The following is an 18041-nucleotide window of genomic DNA, read 5'->3' on the forward strand; positions in this document are numbered from 1 at the left end:
ACAGTGACACTACTTCAGGGACTCTCTTGTCCCCACAGTCACACCCTCATGGAGCAGTTGTCCTCATCCTGAACAGTAAATCTTGCTACACCCTTGCTTGGTCCTTTAGCCACCTTTTCCTCCACCTCTCACACACCCTTGGGTAAGTTAAACTGGTTTTTCAGCTTCACTGAGGGATTCAGTCCCTCTGTCTCTATTAGTCCAGTCTACTGGACTCCTCCTGGTTTCACTTTCTTGCCTGTGAGCCCCAATCTCGCAGTCAGCAATTTCAGTGATACCCACACAGCACCCTCTACAAGTCTCGACCTTCTTTGCCTTTCCAGGGCCCAGCTCCAGCTGGACGTTCCCATTCCTGTTTGCAGCCTGCTGGGTCTGGCTGAAGGGCTTCCCATCACTTTGTTCTTGGTGTGCTGACAAGCATTGCTCTCCATCCTCAGGTGGGACCACAGGACTCCCAACCTTATGCTCCTCATTTTCCCTCTATTTCCCGCTTTGCCCAGTGGGATTCCCAGGTGGTACAGTGGTAAAGAATTCTCCTGTCAATGCAGAGACTCAAGAGATGTGGGTTGGATCCCTGGGTTGGGAAGATCCTCTAGAGTAGGAAATGGCAACCCATTCCAGTATTCTTGTCAGGAAAATTCCATGGACAGAGGACCCTGGTGGGCTACATACAGTCCATGGGGTCGCAAAGAGTCAGACACAACTTAGCAACTGAGCACACCCAGTGGTTAATCCACAAGAGTGCAAGAGTTGCCTCCTCAAGCCCCTGATAACACTCCCATATTTCAACCCTCAACAGACTGGAATTCCCAGTTTCCAAAAAAAAAGAAAGATTCCAGGACAAAATTCCCTCCACCTTTCTCCAGTTTATCTCCAAAGTCATCCATTCTTACCTCCTTCTCTCTTGCTCAGGGTAGGGGTCTTTCTCTCCTCTCAGCTATCCCCCTAGCCTATTCTACCCCATCATGTTCCCTAATTACATGGCCCTCCCCAGCATCCTTTCTACCCTAACATCAGACTCGCCCTCCCCACTGACTGCAAACATTCTCAGATAATCCCTGCCCTAAAATACCACTCTCCCCTTAAGCCTGCATCCCTTTCAAGCCAATTTCTATGCCTTACCTCCCCTTTACTATCAAATCTCCTTTCAAAAAATTATTATTTAAATTAAAAAAAATGTTACATTTTCACTAAAGAAAATTTGGAAAATACTGAGAAGCTGAAAGAATAAAAATAAGTGCCTCCTATAGTCCTATATCTCAGATACAAACACTATTAATATTTTTTCTGTATTGTATTCAACTTCCTCCACTTCACAGAGATGTTTTGTAAAACAGAGTTGAGTTACTCTGAAGTTTCAATGGTTTATGAAGGAAGCCCATATCATACATGCTGCTACTGCTGCTGCTAAGTGGCTTCAGTCGTGGTCGGCTTCTGTGCGACCCCATAGACGGAAGCCCACCAGGCTCCCCTGTCCCTGGGATTCTCCAGGCAAGAACACTGGAGTGGGTTGCCATTTCCTTCTCCAATGCATGAAAGTGAAAAGTGAAAGTGAAGTCGCTTAGTTGTATCCGACTCTTAGCGACCCCATGGACTGCAGCCTACCAGGCTTCTCCGTCCATGGGATTCTCCAGGCAAGAGTACTGGAGTGGGGTGCCATTGCCTTCTCTGATATCATACATGAGGGAAGCTCATATCAGGAAGCTTCCCTGGTAGCTCAGTTGGTAAAGAGTCCACCTGCAATGCAGGAGACCCCTGTTTGATTCCTGGGTTGGGAAGATCCGCTGGAGAAGGGATAGTCTACCCACCCCAGTATTCTTGGGCTTTCCTTGTGGCTCAGCTGGTAAAGAATTTGCCTGTAGTGAGGGAGATCTAGGTTCAATTCCTTGGTTGGGAAGATCCCCTGGAGAAGGGAAAGGCTACCTACTCCAGTGTTCTGGCCTGGAGAATTTCATGGACTACAGTCCATGGGGTCACAAAGAGTCAAGCATGACTGAGAGACTTTCACTTCCCTTTGGCAATCTTATCCAATGTATAATTTCAATATATTTATTTATTTATCTATTTAGTCCATAAAATTTCTTCCTGCTGCCTTTCTGCTGTATTTTTTTTAACAATTTCCCACCCCAGTGGCCCTATATCTCCCCCAGTAGATCAGTAAAGAAATGTACTGGAATCTCTTCCATTCGTTTTAAAGGTCCTTCCAAAGTGCTGTATTCCTCTCTATTATATGTTGCTTTCTTTTATTGATAGCCAAGCTTTTAAAAACAATGGTCTCAACTTCCTGAACTCTCTTTTTTTTTTAAGTTTTTGTTGTTATTTTTTTAACATTGTTTGCAGCTACAATTATAGAGGTGGGGATAAGGTTAGCAAAGAACTACATCAATGGGCTTAAAACAAGTTTTTCAATAATGGAATGGGCTCATTGACAGCCCTAAACATGTTCAGAAATGCAGATAGAAAATGCTAGTACGCGTATTTAATACTAGGATTTCATATCAGGACTTGGTACATCTTGTCATCTGGTGAAATGTTATGTCTGTTTCCCTCTCATTTCATAGTTAAAAATTTTGCATCTTTTAACCTGGGCTTAACAGAAGTGCCTCCACATTTTTACTGCAATTTGGCTTCTCCACCCCACCCTGCCCCACCACTCCACCGACACCACTGCAAACAAAGGTCCCAGAAACCTCCTGGTGCTGAATCAAGTGGATATCTGGTTAGCCCTTTTTTTGTTCAAACTTTTACTGGCATATGACCCTCTGACCACCTATTTCCTTTTTTAATTCAGTCCCTTGTCTGTGGAGCCTGGCTTTCTCTTTTGCAGCCTTTCAATCTCAGACATTTATTTTTTTAGCTCATCTTCCTCTGCTTATTTCTTATATATATGAGACCTCGAGTCTCATCTTATAACCTAACCTGCTCTACCAGAAGGGAGCTTATTCACTCCCATGGTTTTACCTCCTGTGGTATTGATGATGGTCTTATCCTTTTTTAGCCTCAGTCCCATATATTCAATACCTATTATAAATCTCCATGTAGAAATCCATCACGCTCTCAGATTTAATAGTCCCAACTCAGTTCTCCATCTCCTTCCCTCCCTAAACTGCTCCACTCTCGTGATGACCTCATATCACAACTCCTCAGCCCAGATACCTGGCCTGAGACTTCTGAGGTCATTCTTGACCCCTTCTCTCCCCATTGCCATACTTAATGGGTCACTTTAGTGTAGCTCACAGTCATCCCTTTGTCTCTATTTGCTCTATCACCTCTGTCTCTGCTGCAGCATCACCTCTGACAGGTGATGCATCAGTCATGGTTCAACCAGAGAAGCAGAACCATTATGCGGTATTACAAGGAATTGGCTTTTGCAGTTGTATACCCCTTTGTGTTGTGGAGGCTGGATAAACAGTCCCTCTAAGGCTGTCTCTCTATTTGGTGCTGGAGCCTGAAGTCTATAGGATAGGTGCTCTGAAAGAGAAGATTGCTGTGAAGTGGGGGTGGAGAGCAGGCTGAAACACACGAGCATGAGCTGGAAACCCATGTCCATTCTTTTGCCTCTTACCTTAGTGAGGTGGGTATCCTGCAGAAGCTGGGTCTTTTATCACTGTTATCTGGAATGATCTTCATGAGAACTTAGTCTATAAAATCCTCCCGTGACTAAAGTGCTTTGAGAATGCCATGTAAATCATACAACACAGGAGGCCCTCAGCTCTCTGTCTGCCTGTCTACCCCTCTGGTTTGGTAACTTGTCCTTCCTTTGTCCTTCCCCTTCTCCTCTCTTCCCCTTCCCCTTTTAATTCACACACACACACACATATACACACACTCAAGTCACATAAAACTGCAGCAAAAGAAAATTTACCCATAATCTTTGGGGCCCAGTTTGTCCAAAATTAATAGCATTTTTGAAGTTTAGACGTCTTAACTCCAAAGAAAAGGTGAACACTTGAAAAACTACCCGTTAACAGATAGAAGAAAGGGACTTCCTTGGTGGTCCAGTGGCTAAGACTCTGTGCTTCTAAAACAAGGAGTCTGAGTCCAATCCCTAGTCAGGAAACTAGATTCTGCTTGCCTCAACTAAGAGTTTGCATGCCACAATAAAGGATCCTGCATGTGGAAACTAAGATCCGGCACAGCCAAATAGATAAATATTTTAAAAAACAACAAAAACACAGAAGAGGCTGGGAATTGTCACCAATTATGTATTGCAAGCCAGATATCCCCCATCACATGGGGATTTCATTCTAAAGAGCATGGCCCTTCACTCCTAAGTTAAGATGCCCTCCCTGTGGTCAATGACTGCCATCTGCAGCCCCACAGTGTCTGTTATCCACCTCATGCCACTGGAGCAAATTATTCTCAAGTTAGGATGGAGTGGATCAAAAAATAGGCACTTCTTTAGAAAGCCTTTTTAGAACATTTTCGGTTTGAATTCTTTGGTGTTTGGACTTCCCTGAGTGTGCTCCCACTTGGAGGTCTTGATCACTTAATCCCTCTGCCTTTCTTCATGGAATTAACTCTTGTTTGCTTCAAGAGTTGTGTAGGATGTCACATGCTCCAGGAAATGTTTGCTTGTTCCCTTTGGCCCCTCCATCTACCCAGGACTGGGGCTAATCCGTAGGCTTAACTTTTGTGCTTAGATTTATCACATGGTATTGTTATCTGCTCCTCAGGCAGGCAATATGATGTTTTTATGGAATTTAATTATTAATCCCCAGCATTTAGCATAGTTCCTGTCACGGCTTCATTCACTGTAGAATAATTTAGGACATTATTTGAATGAAGGAACTTTCTTCTTACCCACCCCCATCCCTATCCTATCATAGTCCTGCTCCATCTGTCCACTGAGGAGCCCAAAAGTGTAAACTTGGGACATTCAAATGAAGATCATTTCCCAGTGTTTTATACAATGCTGGTGTGAATACTACTTTTTAAAATTTTGTGGAGGGCAATGTGGTAAATCATAGCAAAAATTGTAGCATTAGGAATGTCCTTTAACCCCATAATTCCATTTCTAGCCATTTGTATTAAGAAAATAATTAAGGGTGTGAACAAAGATTTACCCATGACAATATTAAATGTAGCATTCTTTATAACAGCAGAAAATTAAAAACAATCTTTGTATCTATAAGAGAACTAATTTCAATAATCAAATGAATTGTCAATGAATTACTATGTAGTAATCGAAAATTAAATTGTACAAGTAGGTTTGTACAGCTACAGTTTGACCATATATTAAGATGGGAATGATCTATTGTTGGATTTAAAAGCAACTTGCAATACAGTAAGCACAGTGTTATATTATTTTATATAAAATATATTAATGTATGCATAGAATAAAGTGTATTGAAATATTCTTATCTTTTTTATTTTCTGTTTTTTTAAATTTTTCTAAAACACACAAAAATTACTTCTAAAGTATTATTAGCAAGAAAATATTATAGCAAGAAAAATATTTAAGTGACTTGTAGTAAGTCATCCCTCTATCTAAAGCTCCATTAAGAGGCATAAATGCTTTGGGACCAAAAGAAAAAAGAAAAAGTTACCAAATATTAAGACTTGCGACTGTCTAGCCATACGTCACATACGTGATCTCATTTAGTCCTGTAAAATATACATATTGTCTCTGTTTATATTGGTGAGAAGAAATCACACAGCTAGTGACAGATTCTATCTGACAGTTTCACTCAACCATAAGCTCCAGCCTTTCCTCCACACCACACATCAGAGGCCCCACTAAAGAGCACCCCCCCCTCCCCGAGGCCAGTATCGGCACTGGGAAAGGTGAAAACAAATTCATTCCCAAGATCGGTGTCCTCTAATGTAAGCCCACCAGAGGTCAGGGACCCTTGCATTAGCAGAAGCTGTGTCAAAGCTGTGGGCGTGTCTATTGGTTCTGTCCTGTAGTTAATAATAGTCTATCTGTCTGAGTATTGACCCAACAAATTCCATGATGAAAGAGAACAACAAACACCACCCACTCATCCGGAAGGTCTCCGGGTTGGGGGTGGAGGTGGGTCTTGAGTTCAGCCCCTGCCGGATGTGAGGTTTTGGGAGGAATATCTAATTTCTCTGGAATTTGGTTATGCCATTTACAGAACATGAGGGTTGGCCAGCCCAATCTCCATGTATAATGCTGTTATTGGGAATGTCTCAAGCTACAAGCATTTGGCCCTCAAGAACTGAATCTTCTCATTGGGAGATTACTTTATATTTAGTATTTTCTGTAATTTAGAGCTTAGTCAGCTTGGACTGCTGTAAAAAATACCATAGACTGAGTGGCTTAAACAACACAAATTATTTCTCACAATTCTGGAAGTTAGAAGTCCTTGGATAGAAGTTCAAGATCTAGATGTCAACCTGGATGGCTTTTTTATGGGCATTTTTCTCTTTTTTGGCCCTGAGGCTTGTGGGATCCTAGCTCCTCGGCCAGTGGGTCAAACTCAGCAGTAAAACTGTGGAGCCTGGACCACCAGGGAATTCCCCTGGTTGGGTTCTTGATGAGGACTCTTCCTGGCTTATAGACAGTCACCTTCTAGCTGTATCCTTACATGATGCAGGGAGAGAGTCCTGGTTTCTTCTTCTTTTATCATAAGGGCACCAATTCCATCATGAGGGGTCCACCCCATCATGTCATCCAAACCCAGTTACCTCTCAAAGGCCTCACCTCCAATTACCATCACACTGGGATGGGGTCTTCAACATGTAGATTTAGGGGGACACTTTCAATGTGCTCACTGAATAAATTCCATAGCATTTGGGCATTATGGCAAAGGATGCCATTAATAATTTCCTAATTCTTAATCATTATCTGGTATTTAAACAACTAGTAACTTTATGGGCTTAGTCACTCAGTCGTGTCCAACTCTTTGTGATCACATGAACAGTAGCCTACCAGGCTCCTCTGTCCATGGGATTCTCCAGGCAAGAATACTGGAGTAGGTTGCCATTTCCTTCTCCAAGCAACCTTATAGTATCTCTCACTTTTTATTTATATTATCTTCAAAATTACAGCAGTACAAAGACCTCTCAGATACTCTTTGGCCAGGTTAACAAATTGTTGCTATTTTGTCGTGTTCTCTTTCTACACACACACACACAGAGTCAGATTAATACTATTTTTTTCTTAACCATTTGAGAATAAGTTACAGATATCACTTTTCTCTTTATCCCTAAATACTTCAGGTCTATTTCCTAAGAGCAAGTACATTTTCTTACATGATCACAGAATAGTTATCAAATCAGAAAATTTAACATGTATATACTATTTTATAACTTATATTCCATTTGTAAAACTTGTCAATTGTCCCAACAGTGTTTTTTGAAGCAATCTTTCCTCCTTATCTCAAGGTTCAATCCAGGATCAAACTGGAATCACATATTGTCTTTAGTTATGAAGTCTTTTTTAAATCTCCTTTGTCCCTTGGACTGCAAGGAGATCCAACCAGTCCATTCTGAAGGAGATCAGCCCTGGGATTTCTTTGGAAAGAATGATGCTAAAACTGAAACTCCAGTACTTTGGCCACCTCATGCAAAGAGTTGACGCATTGGAAAAGACTCTCATGCTGGGAGGGATTGGGGGCAGGAGGAGGAGGGGATGACAGAGGATGAGATGGCTGGATGGCATCACTGACTCGATGGACATGAGTCTGAGTGAACTCCGGGAGTTGGTGATGGACAGGGAGGCCTGGCATGCTGCGATTCATGGGGTCGCGAAGAGTCGGACACGACTGAGCGACTGATCTGATCTGATCTGATAATTCAGTACTCTTATCATTTTGTTCTGATGCGCAGGCTGTCCCAGATTTGGCAACTGATTTCCTTCAAGTGGTTCCTCTTCAAGTGAACTAATCATTCTTTCAGTAGGTGCTTACTTTCTGGCATGAGGCCATCTTGTACTTTTTTCTTGGAATCAGTCACTTCTTCAATGGGTTTTGCTTGCTTTTCATGGGAAACACTACTTAAAAATTGAGATCTGAGCATGTGATGTCCTCAGTACTACTGAGTACCTTTGCTTCCAGACCCTCACAATAGACAGAATTGGAAAGAATAGTAATTTCATGTGGTTCAACAGTCACTCATGCTGCCTATGTAAAATTATAAATTTATACTGCCTCCTCTAGTATCTTTCCAACTCACAGTATTTTCTTGTCTTCACCCATTTGCATTCTCCTCCCCAGTGAGAACCTGGCTTCCCAAACAGTAGAACTGTCATTTGCTCAGTATTACAACACACAGCATAGTTTTAGGAATTACTACATTGATTCCACTATGGAAAAACAAACCTGCTAAGGAGAGTTTCAAGATTTGTTTGCATTTCTTTTTTTTAGACTGATAATATGCAATCAAAGAATTGAGTTCAAAAGTTACTTGGATTAATTCTCTTTTTTCCCTTTCACTGTGTCTGATATTCATTTGAAATACAGGTCATTTGCTTCCGTTTGTATTCCATTTTAGCTCCCTCCTCCCAGTTTCATTGAATTAATTTTATTGTTTTGACTACTGAAAACATCAACATGATTCCAAAGGTCAAATTATACAAAAAGCAATGCTCCAAAAATAGTACTAGTAATTTTGAGTAATATATTTTCTCTCTCTTTTTATGTCTAGAATTCTCTTTTAATTATTACTATATATACCTCCATCTGGTGGAATTTGGTGAGAACTCCCATTGAACACACGTCTTTTTCATCCCACTCAACTTTGGCTGTCCCATATCCTTTTTTCTTTCCAGCTTTTACTGTGATATAATTAACACCAAACACTGTGTAAATTTTAAGATATACAACATGATGACTTGATATATACATATTGCAAAATGAATTACCACACTCATTTTAAGTTAGTTAACACATCTATCACCTAATGTTCTTACTATTTTTCCCTTTTTTGTGTGTGTGATGAGAACATTTAGGATTTACTCTCCTAACAACTTTCAAGTATACAGTACAATACTGGTAACTAGTAGCCTTCATGCTGTACATTACATCCTCAGAATTTATTCATTTTATAACTGAAAGTGTGCAGTCTTTGATCACCAACACCCATTTCCCCAGCTTCCAACCCATATTCTTTTACTTCTTCATCAGGATCTCCTTAAACCCCAACATGCAGACCAAATCTAGAAAAGAAGCAACTGAATCATAGCAGAGCTTCCACTGAAAGAAAATACGTCAGAGCTGCAGCCCCTCTGTGAGAATGCGTCCTAAGACCAAGTTCTGGTCCTGTTAACCTGGCAGATCTTACACTTGGGGTATTAGAAAGGACACGTGCTGTGGGGTGACATGGTCATCACGTGGTGGTGAAGGTGACTTCCAACAAGGCTTTACGAGGGTTGACTGTAGGTACCTCACACTCAGCAGTGCTGGCATGCTGTGGTGTTAATTCCCCTTCCCCTCCTTGGTCAATGCAGGCAGTATTGGTTAGGGTAGAATTTAGAGATAAAACCAGCCACTGGGAGTGAAATCCATGAGAACCAACACCTCTGGATGAAGGAAGCCATCTGCAGAGACTGCATCCTCCCAGCCTGCTTGTAAAGGTGCTGATGAGATAACTTGAGAAGTACCCAGGTCTGAGCAAGGTGCCTGGCAGCTCCTCAGAGATAGACTATCCCTAATTAAAACTTACCCTTCTTCACAGGACCAGGCCTCCAATTCAGGAACCAGGGTGTTTGCCCAGCACTGAATGCAAGCTATTGAAGCTTGCATTGTATTGCAATACAATGCAATCAAATTGCAAAACAATACAATCAAATGTATTGTTGCCTGGCATTCTAAAGTGACAGTGAACACTATTTGCAGGGTATAAAAGGGTGATTAGAGAGGAAGAATTTGTCAGTGTTTGTCCAGCCTGCTGAGGAGATGCCAGAGAGGCATCCCTCTCCACTATAAACTAACCTTCAGGGTCTGGTTTATACATCAGTTGTTTTTACACTGGGTTAGGGTGAGTTAGGCCCTAGGCCTGAGTGACCCTAGGTGCCCTGCAAAGTTGAGACATCCTTGATATTTCCTTATAAACCAGCACTGTTGCCTCCAACCTCCTTCATTTAAGGTTAGTGTGAGATGTGGTTTGGAAAGCCTACGTGTCTTCCTTTAAGGGCCCCTTGTTATCTTTTAGAATCTCTTTGGTGATGTGTGGACCCAGCTGTGTGTCAGGCAGTTTATTTGTGTGGGATCCTGCCTGACCTCACATCCTTTCTATAGGTTAACTGCAGCCTCAATCTATTAATATACAGCTGACGAGTGGTACAGCTGGGATCACACCCAGGCTTGTTTGAGCCCAGAGTCTGTGCTCTTGGCCACAACACCATAGAGATTCTTGAAGAAGATCCCACTTTTGATGCTGTAAGTCAAGAACATTTTGATACTGAAAGATGAACTCTAAATCTTCTAAATTTTTTCATACACTGCCTACATATGATTGATAAAAGTGAAGGAGAGAGAAGTTCCAGAGGCAGGGAACTTTAGGAGACAGATTACCAAGGGAAGGCCTGAAGCTACTGGGTGGGTTGGGAGCAACAAAAACCATTTCGTTTATAGAGGAGGCAGCTGGAAGGGCTGGAAGGACAAAGAAAATAAATCACGTAATCCACATTTTTTTAATTTTTAACTGCTCCGGCTCCTGCTTCCTTGGGAAGCCCCTGCTTCCTCCCTAACTTGCCCATCAGCACACTCCTATTCATCCTTCAAGCCCCAGCCAGGATGTCACTTCCTTTCCTGACTTCTCCAGAAGATTAGTTCCTCCCCTACTGCTTTCCTAGTATCCACTTATTGAAGACAAGAACTCTGCCTCCTCCTCTGAAGCCATACAGGCTAGATGCACACCCGGCTGTAAGACCTTGGGTAAGATGCTTAATCTCTCTGTTCCTCAGTTTTCCTTATTTGAAAAATGGGAATAATAGAGATACCTATAGCCCTGGATTGGCTGAAGACCTTAAAAGAGAAGAAGATAACAAAATATTTAGCACAGGGCTAGGCACACACAGTGAACTTAGCAGTGGTGCTTATTATGTGTAATGCCAAGCCTTGGTAGTAAATGGATTAAAATATTTCTGGAAGGAAGAGAAGATAAAAGGAGGAAAGGAAAAGGAAAAACAGGCCAACCAGCCGTGGAGATCATCTTTAACAAGGACAGTGCCAGCCTGAAGTTTTGGACCTGTGGCTGCTGCACGTTTTTCCTGAGTACACAACCCACCTTCTCAGGTCAAGACTTGATACCATATTCAACCTCCCCAGAGACCTAATCCCATGGACTCAGCCTCTCCTAGCTGCAGCAAACAATGCCTCACCTGGCTGACCTCCCCCTATTGTAAAGTCAATAATCCTATATCGCTGCCCTGAATCACACCATTGTCAGGCGGTGGGTGGACTGGGAGGCTTGGAGCCGCCCCCTCCTGGCTCAAGGATAATCAGCTCTGTTTCTCCTAACCTGACTCTCTTAGTGGTGACTCTATTCAGGTGGGCTGGGAAAAGTTGGCCAGCAGAGTCGCATGTGGACTGTACCGTGTGAGAGCAGATGAGGACCACAAGGACAGTCACGGCCGTGACAGTAGACATTATCCCGCACGTTATATGCACCAGGGTTGTGCCAAGCACCTTGCATTTACTTTCCCTGTGACCTGTGTTCATGGAGGCCTCAGGATCTGGCAGTTTCTGCTATATTCCTTAGAAGCAGGAGGCCTCTGACGTCAAGTCAGTGGCCACATCTGTTAGCAGCTTAAATAAGGTGTGCAACAGTGTAAAATGAATAGAAAAATGTCATTCATAAGTTTTCCTATTAATTACAGATTGAAATTGAGGTAGGAGATAGATGGGCTCCAGCTTGGAAATTTGCAATCCGCTAGCCTACCGCACAACTGCACTCATCTCATACACTAGTAAAGTAATGCTCAAAATTCTCCAAGCCCAGGCTTCAGCAATACGTGAACTGTGAACTTCCAGATGTTCAAGCTGGTTTTAGAAAAGGCAGAGGAACCAGAGATCAAATTGCCAACATCTGGTGGATCATCGAAAAAGCAAGACAGTTCCAGAAAAACATCTATTTCTGCTTTATTGACTATGCCAAAGCCTTTGACTGTGTGGATCACAATAAACTGTGGAAAATTCTGAAAGAGATGGGAATACCAGACCACCTGACCTGCCTCTTGAGAAACCTGTATGCAGGTGAGGAAGCAACAGTTAGAACTGGACATGGAACAATAGACTGGTTCCAAATAGGAAAAGGAGTACATCAAGGCTGTATATTGTCACCCTGCTTATTTAGCTTCTATGCAGAGTACATCATGAGAAACGTTGGGCTGGAAGAAGCACAAGCTGGAATCAAGATTGCCAGGAGGAATATCAATAACCTCAGATATGCAGATGACATCACCCTTATGGCAGAAAGTGAAGAAGAACTAAAGAGCCTCTTGATGAAAGTGAAAGAGGAGAGTGAAAAAGTTGGTTTAAAGCTCAGCATTCAGAAAACTAAGATCATGGCATCCAGTCCCGTCACTTCATGGAAAATAGATGGGGAAACAGTGGCTGACTATTTTTTTGGGCTCCAAAATCACAGCAGATGGTGATTGCAGCCATGAAATTAAAAGACGCTTACTCCTTGGAAGGAAAGTTATGACCAATCTAGACAGCATATTAAAAAGCAGAGATATTACTTTGCCAACAAAGGTCCGTCTAGTCAAGGCTATAGTTTTTCCAGTGGTCATGTATGGATGTGAGAGTTGGACTATAAAGAAAGCTGAGCACCAAAGAATTGATGCTTTTGAACTGTGGTGCTGGAGAAGACTCTTGAGAGTCCCTTGGACTGCAAGGAGGTCCAACCAGTCCATCCTAAAGGAGACCAGTCCTGGGTGTTCATTGGAAGGACTGATGTTGAAGCTGAAACTCCAGTACTTTGGCCACCTGATGTGAAGAGCTGACTCATTTGAAAAGACCCTGATGCCGGGAAAGATTGAAGGCAGGAGGAGAAGGGGAGGACAGAGGATGAGATGGTTGGATGGCATTACTGACTCAATGGACATGGGTTTGGGTGGACTCTAGGAGTTGATGATGGACAGGGAGGCCTGGTGTGCTGCAGTTTGTGGGGTCGCAAAGAGTTGGACATGACTGAGCAACTGAACTGAACTGAACTGAGCCTCCTCTTTTCATTTCTTGAGAGATAGGTGGGCTTCAGTTGAGGAATTTACAGTCAACAAAAACGGGTAAATAGCCAGTCTTTGTCTCTTACCTCAAGGGAATAATCATGGCAAGGACAAAGAAAGGAAAAAACCCTGTCTGATAAGGGAGAAAGATGCCTTGGAGTCAAAAGTCAGAGGCTAACTCCAGGCCATAATGAGTCATACTTCTCCCAGAAGCCTTCACTTCAAGATCCAACTTTGGCTAGGGTGTGCATGTGGATCCCAGGGGAGGGTCCTGAGACAAATTACCCAAGGAGGGGACAAAGCAAGGTGATTGGCCTGAGGGAAGTGAAGACTCAGAAAACTTCCCCTTCGTTAAGGATTTAAACTTCCCAAAGGTGCGGCTGTCTCTCTGAGCTCGCCTAGGCACCTTTCAGGAGGTACTTTTCTTTTTAGTAAACTTTACTTTTCTCTTTACCTTCTGCCTCCTTGCCTGAATTTGTTCTTGCAAGACTAGGGATCTTAGCCCTAGATTGCAGTTAGGGCTTCAGTCTTTCCCAGCATATGACTTCTGTGGTCCAGTGGTTAGGACTCCTGGTCTGGGAAACGAAGACCCTGCTTCCAGCTACTGCTCGTGGCTGCTTTCTGCAAGCTGCCACTTACTGCTGCTCACATCGAAAATCAAACTGATGATATTTTGAATCTATTGGATTAAGTCAAATATTAAAATTAATTTCACCTGCTTTTTTTACTTTTTAAATGTGCCTACTAGGAAATTTAAAATTAAACATGACTTGCAGTGTGTTTTTATGGTAAGCAATGGATTAGGTGACCACCCTAAACCAACACCAAGATTTAAACCGGGTTCGTAGTTCCACAACCTTTCTTTCACACTCCTATGCTGAATTAACTTCTCTGCTGATACTAAAATCATTCACACACATGGGGGACCAAACAGAAGTGAAGCCAGGGTGGGGCTCCTGGGAAAAGACGAAATGTGTTTCCCTCTCTACAAGCAGATGCAAGTGTGTATGTGTGTGTGAATGTATAGGCGTGTCTATATGTGCAGGTGTGTGCTGCTGTTTTGAGGGCAAGGAAACTAACTGTTACGACCCCCACAGTGTCTTCACCGTTAAGGAATCTCTCACCTGTGGTCACACAGCTAAGGAAGGGCTGAGCCCGGACATTTGAGTCAAAGTCAGTTTCCTCTCCCATCAGTCAGAGTTTAATCCCCCTTGAATCTGTTTGCCTGTCTTCTTAGCTGCAGTGAAGGCCTTTATCCCTTCACATCCACTGCATTTCCTCGGGTTTCAAACTATCTCCTCCTCTTTTGGCCCCTTTCCAGTCCTGTCTCCTCCTTGCTTCCCACCCTCTTTCTGCACATCATCTGAGCTCTGTGAATGTGTGTTCACTTGCTGGCTGTAAATCTTTGTTGTATCCCAATAATTGAATGTCTGGTGTCCATACCCACTTCTGATTTTCATACTCATTTTCCTAGTGTTGCTCTTAGTTGAGAACAATGCCTAAAGCCCATCTCTAAGGAGTTGGGATCATTAGATTTGAACTTATAAATTAAGCTTTGAAAACTGATTATTTGCTTGCAGAAATTAGGGGCTATGTTTTATTAAGCTAGTTAGTTTTACTAACCCTTGATTCCAGAGATGCTAACATGCTTTTTGGCATAACCCTGACCTTGCTCAGTGCTACGGGGTTTCAAGTAACTGCCATGATTCTACCTGTAACACTAGCTGCCCTGGGTGCCAAGTGTGAGCCTAGCCCCCCATGTATAGAATCTCCTGTGAGGCAGGTGCTGTAGTTAGCCCGTTTACAGATCTGACAACTGAGGTTTATGGAGATTAACTGACTTTCCAAGTTCATTCAGTTGGTAATTAAGAGACTTACAATTAGGCTATTACTGTAGTGTTTGCTCTGATGAAAAGGATTCTAAACTAGAAGGTTTCTGTAACTGGTTTTGCCACTAATCCATTTATGAGTTTTGTTTAGGCTGTTGTTCAGCCACTAAGTTGTGTCCGACTCTTTGCAGCTTCATGGACTGTAGCACCCCAGGCTTCTCCTCCTAAACCTCAGTTTTCTCATCTCAGAAATTTGATGGTTAGAATCACTAAATTACCATTAAGGGTACTTTTCTGTGAGTCTGTATGCTACCACCAGGAGATCTACAGTGTCCCCCAAGTGCATGGCAGTCAATGAAGAAAAAACTATTTTCCACTCAATATTTTTTTCTTTTTTAATTAAAAAAAAATTATCTATTTATTTTATTTGGCTGCCTCGGGTCCCAGTTGTGCCATGTGGGATCTTTGGATGAGGCACCCAGCCTCTCCAGTAATGCTCAGGCTCAGTTGTTGTGTCTTAGTTGTTCCACAGCATGTGGAACCTTAGCTCCCAGACCAGGGACGGAACCTGGGTCCCCTGCACTGCAAGGTGAATTCCTAACCACTGCACCATGAGGGAAGTCCCTTCATTCAACTTTTAAATAAAAATCTAAATTTTATCACAGTAACTAATTACAGTAGTCCTTTCTAGTAATGCAAATCATTATATTTTAGGTTTTGAAACTTTGAAATTGAAGTTTCAAATAAACAGAGGTAATAGTAAATGTCTTATGGAGGGACATTTCTTTCAATCCAGCTGGAATACTTTCAGTAAAAAAGTCTTCATTCCTCTGACCAGTTTCTTATCAAAAAACCTCACAGATAGCTAGCTATTCATATTTACCAGTACAGCAATTCCAAAGCTTATTATTAATAATAAGTATCACAAAAATCTCTCCTATAGTTAAGTTAGTGTAGGAAATTGCAATATAAGTAGGTTTCCTCACCTCAAAGCTTCAGAGAGCCTTTAACGTGCTCATGTGTATTGAGACTCTGTAAACTGTGCAGTTACGGAGGCAGCAATTCCTAAACTTATTTGAGCACAGAACACTGAGGACAAGGAGGGGTGGGAGAGGGTGGGTAAATGTGGAAGGGAGCTAGGCAGAGAGAGGGGTGAGGGATGCCTCTCATGGACTAGGTTTCTATGGAATACCTTCTGTGAAGCCTAGTCTAGAAGCTTCCCCTCTCTCGTGACGAACTGTCTGTAATGTGTGTATGTGCTTTTCAAATAGAAAGTTTCAATCGGTAGTAACTTCTAAGTAGAACCCTAAAAAGAAGTTAAAAGAGAAAAGTAAGTGTCCAAACCAGTGTATTCCTGTATTCCAGATCACCCGCCCATCATTGATTTTGTTGTTCAATTGCTCAGTCGTGTCCGATTCTTCGTGACCCCACTATCTCCTGGAGTTTGCCCAGACTCATGTCCATTGAGTGGGTGATGCCATTCAACCATCTCATCCTCTGTCACCCCCTTCTCCCCTTGCCCTCAAGCTTTCTCAACATCAGGGTCTATTCCAATGAGTCAGCTCTTTGCATCAAATGGCCAAAGTATCTATCTCTTAACAATAATATTAGATTTTAATCTCTGAACAAGTTTGCTTGCACACAGCTCCAAAGAAAAAACGTGTTGAATTGGAGTATCATTTGAGAACTATTGACCTGCCATTCACTTTTTTGATGTAAATGAAGTCTTCATTTTAAAAAACCTAAATGAGGCTAAATAGAACACTTTTTAAAAATTATTTAGTTTTAATTGAAATACAGTTGATTTACAGTGTTTTATTAGTTTCCAATATACAGCTAAGTGATTGAGTTAAACATATGTATACATTCTTTTTCATATCCTTTTCCATTATGGTTTATTATAAGATATTGAATATAGTTCCCTGTGCTATATAGTAGGACCTTGTTTATCTCTTTTATATATAGTATCTGTATCTGCTAATTGGAAACTCCTAATTTATCCTTCCCTCCCTTTTTCCCTTTTGGTAACCGTAAGTTTGTTTTCTGCATCTGTGGTATGTTTCTATTGTGTAAAAATGTTCATTTGTGTCATATTTAAAATTCCACATATAAGCAATGTCATATGATATTTGTCTGGCCTACTTTACCTAGTAGCTAATCTCTAAATCCATGCATGTTGCTTCAAATGGGATTATTTCATTCTTTTTCTTGGCTGAGTAATATTCCTTTATGGACTTCCTAGGTGATGCTAATGGTAAAGAATTCACCTGCCAATGCAGGAGATTTAAGAGAAGCAGGTTCCATCCCTGGGTTGGGAAGATCCCCTGGAGGAGGAAATGACACCCCATTCTAGTGTTCTTGCCTGGAGAATCCCATGGACAGAGGACCCCTACAGTCCATGGGGTCTCAAAGAGTCAGACACAACTGAGTGTCTGAGCACAATATTCCATTATAAACACATATATACATATTTGCAAAAGTGTTAGTTGCTCAGTTGTGTCAGACTCTTTGAAACCACATGGACTGTAGACTGCCAGGCTCCTCTATCCATGGGATTCTCCAGGCAAGAATACTGGAGTGGGTGTCATTTCCACCTCCAGGGGATCTTCCTGAACCAGGTATGAAACCTGGGTCTCCTGCATTGCAGGCAGATTCTTTACTATCTGAATCATTAGGGAAGCTTACATATATATATCATATATATCATAGATATGTGATTTCTTTATCCATTCATCTGTCAGTAGATACTTAGATTGTTTCCATGTCTTAGTAAATAGTACTACTATGAACATTTGGGTGCATGTATCTTTTTGAATTAAGAGTTTTCTCTGGATATATGCCTAGGAGAGGGATTACTGGGGCATATGAGAATTCTATTTTTAATATTTTAAGGAACCTCAATACTGTTCTCCATAGTGGCTGCACCAATTTACATTCCCACCAACAGTGGAGGAGGGTTCCCTTTTTTCCACATCCTATCAGCATTTATTATTTATAAACTTTTTAATGATGGCCACTCTGACCAGTGTGAGGTGGTATCTCACTATGATTTTAATTTGTATTTCTCTAACAAT

Source organism: Bos grunniens, chromosome 1 (assembly GCF_055505025.1).
Source record: "Bos grunniens cultivar Pamir isolate PY7600 chromosome 1, Bosgru_T2T1.0, whole genome shotgun sequence".
In the NCBI taxonomy this organism is placed as follows: Eukaryota; Metazoa; Chordata; class Mammalia; order Artiodactyla; family Bovidae; genus Bos; species Bos grunniens.